We start from the raw sequence: 2,879 nt of genomic DNA, 5'->3' as shown, positions 1-2,879 counted from the left end.
GTCATTATGTTTTATTGCATATGACTATTGTTCAGACTCCAGAAACTATACAACTTAGAAAATTAGTTATGTTATAGTACATCTTCCCTTTATAATTATTGACTGGAAGCGTTTCTGAAGAACTAAATTCAGAAAAAAGTTGTATGTTTTCGTTATTTTTATACAATGTTATGTCTTTAATTGATACATGATCATTCTACATCTTGTTTTTAAAAAAAATATGTACTCATTTTGTCTGATTATAAATAACTGACTTACGTCCAGCTCCAGCTCCAGTTGTTGCTGTAAAAATGGCATGCAAATGTAAAAAGTCATTAGGTTTTTTTTATCAATCCCTGATTACAGTTTTATCAAAGTAGAACAAAACACACATTTTAACGATGAAATAAAGATACGAAAATATTGAATTATAGTATTCCTAAGAATAGTTTATTAATCTCTTGACAACAACTTCCACAGATGGAAAAAAACGCAGTTTAAAATCATTTAATTAGAATCTCTCAAACTAAGTTGAGGGATAACAGAATTAAAAATATTTTTCAAACACCAAGATGTTTAGCTCAAAAACAGGTATCTTTTCCTTGAAAAAGAAGGGTATCAATGTCCGTATATAGCCAGAGAATATGAAGTCTTTAATAACTACAATCTACAAATAATATAGAGAAAATTCAATTTTTAAAATAAAATAAGCAATTCAATATCTTTAATGTTTTTTGCGTAAAAATTCGAACGTATTTATCAAAATTTTACCTATTCTTTTAATTTTCGGAATGCTGAATACAAGAAATAATAAAATTTAGAGATACTTTCTCACCTCATATGCAACATGTATACCCGTTGTTCTTTCTTTAAATCTGATCTGATCGGTAAATCTACCGATTGTTTGCTATACCTGATTGTGACTTTTTGACTGAGTGATGATTTGTATGATAGTAGATACATACATACTTAGAGACATCACTAAGTTGTTAGTTGTTCTTGGCTGTTTCCAATACTTTCCAAATCCAAAAATACTCAAAAGTAAATATAGAAAAAGGCAAATCTACACTTTGTGCAAAATACATAAACCCGATTTGAACTCGTCGAAATATTTCCTAAAACTTTCAGTACTTTAGTAATTTTTTAGGTAAATGCAAGAACTTGTTAGTAACATTTAAAGTTATACTGATTTTTGACAATACATTGACCTTGTTGCACGTACGCGTTTCAGCAGACTCTATATACATGGTAAAGCATAATTTTACATACTTGTTAGTTGTCCATAAGGTCCTAAAGGCAACAATGCTGTAAGAAGTCAAATTTACAAACAATTTAATCTTATTTTTTTAAGATGAATGAACAGGATGACAGTAGACGAACATATTTAATTGGTACCCAATTTCCCTTCGTATAATCGATAATTCTTTTTGAGTGTAAACATACGCGTGATATATATGTTAACAATTCAAGAATTCCGTTTACTTTCCGCATTTAATTGAAGAACAGCTTCTAAGTTTGATAAAATGATATTAAATATAATCACAAAAAACTTGATTTAAAAATATAATACTTTTCATTAAACGTCCATAATATATCTTTATGATGTTTATATTGCTAGATAAAACGAAAAAAAAAATGAATTAGGCAACATATCTAAAAAAAATATTCATTCTCAATTCATTCTGAAACGTGACTGTTTTGTACATTTGTAGGCAATTCTCTGAGTTCTAAATGCAACGTCCTCTTCATAAACGGGTGAAATGACGCCGAATTGCGTAAATTTTGCAGAAATTACAGAAACCTTTATACAGTCATTAATGGTGTGACAATAATAGTAAATATTGATCTTCTTAGGATTTCTATGTTCTGTCAAATTTCCCCTTTTTTTGTGGTTCAAAAAACCATTATTTCCATTTTACAACTATGTTGTATTTTGACGGAATGACAGTTGAGTTGCTTGTTGAACCACATTATTATTTACAAACTAGAACCTTAGTATCATAATTGGGATGCGTCAAAAATATTTTGGAGATTAAGATATGAATTTCACCAAGATATTTCAGATGACGGACAGTTAGTTAATTCAAAGCTAAGTTAGTTCAAATGCCACACTTCCCGAAAAGTCAAAGTAACGTCTTGTATCTTGACCACACTCGTCTTCTGATTTTAATTGTCCCTATGGGATCTTCTGACTTTTTTTTAATTTTACTCATGCTATAGTTAAATACACTATCATCAGGATGGCACAAATTTTATGAACAACTGTATACTTCTCTGTCGCGACAAGGCATTGAGCGAACATCTTCCGCTTCACAATACATCAACTGTGAACATAACTGATAATGTAAAGCTAGGAGGTGCTACAGGTTGATTTTAATTTTGTAAATTTTTTCATAACAATATTTGCCTATGTTTGTTGTACAGACCATTTTTTTATTTTAATAAGATCAATGTGTATATAAAGTCAATTTTAACATGAAATGAAAAACTTACGTATGGCTCCAGTCGTTATCGCTGCAAAAAAATACATAAATACATAACGTTAATACGCAAACTAAATAAGACATCTGTGTAGCAAGTGGGCTAGATACCGACCTGAGCTCTTAAATTGGAGTTCTATGGAGAAATATTCTATTAAACTACAGGTTATGGATATTTCAAATAATTCTAACAAATCTAAATTGAAAACAACGTTCAAACCTATGATTGCGTTGGATAAAAACCTCAATTTTGTACGTGTGCATGTAAAACAAATTTCGTTGTAGAGGGGTCTAAATACAGCACAAACAACATTTTCCAAAAGACCAAAAAAAGTGAAAAGTATATTTTAACAAAACGCATTTGACTAACAGGTCAAACAACTGATGTTCTTAAACCCTGCTGACTTCCATTGACGATTG

The 2,879-nt window shown here is 29.9% G+C and overlaps 1 long non-coding RNA gene across 1 annotated transcript; it reads right to left on the bottom strand.

Annotated features, from left to right (window-relative positions):
• Positions 1–265: 265 nt before the first annotated feature.
• On the bottom strand, positions 266–2,497 carry LOC143056006 (uncharacterized). Its single transcript, XR_012972201.1, has 3 exons — positions 2,473–2,497; positions 1,249–1,284; positions 266–282 (listed from the first exon to the last, which is right to left on the bottom strand). It is a non-coding gene; the product is annotated as an uncharacterized LOC143056006 (long non-coding RNA).
• Positions 2,498–2,879: the final 382 nt, after the last annotated feature.

This window comes from Mytilus galloprovincialis, chromosome 13, assembly GCF_965363235.1.
Source record: "Mytilus galloprovincialis chromosome 13, xbMytGall1.hap1.1, whole genome shotgun sequence".
NCBI lineage: Eukaryota > Metazoa > Mollusca > Bivalvia > Mytilida > Mytilidae > Mytilus > Mytilus galloprovincialis.
This window is presented reverse-complemented; position numbering and strand designations above follow the sequence as displayed.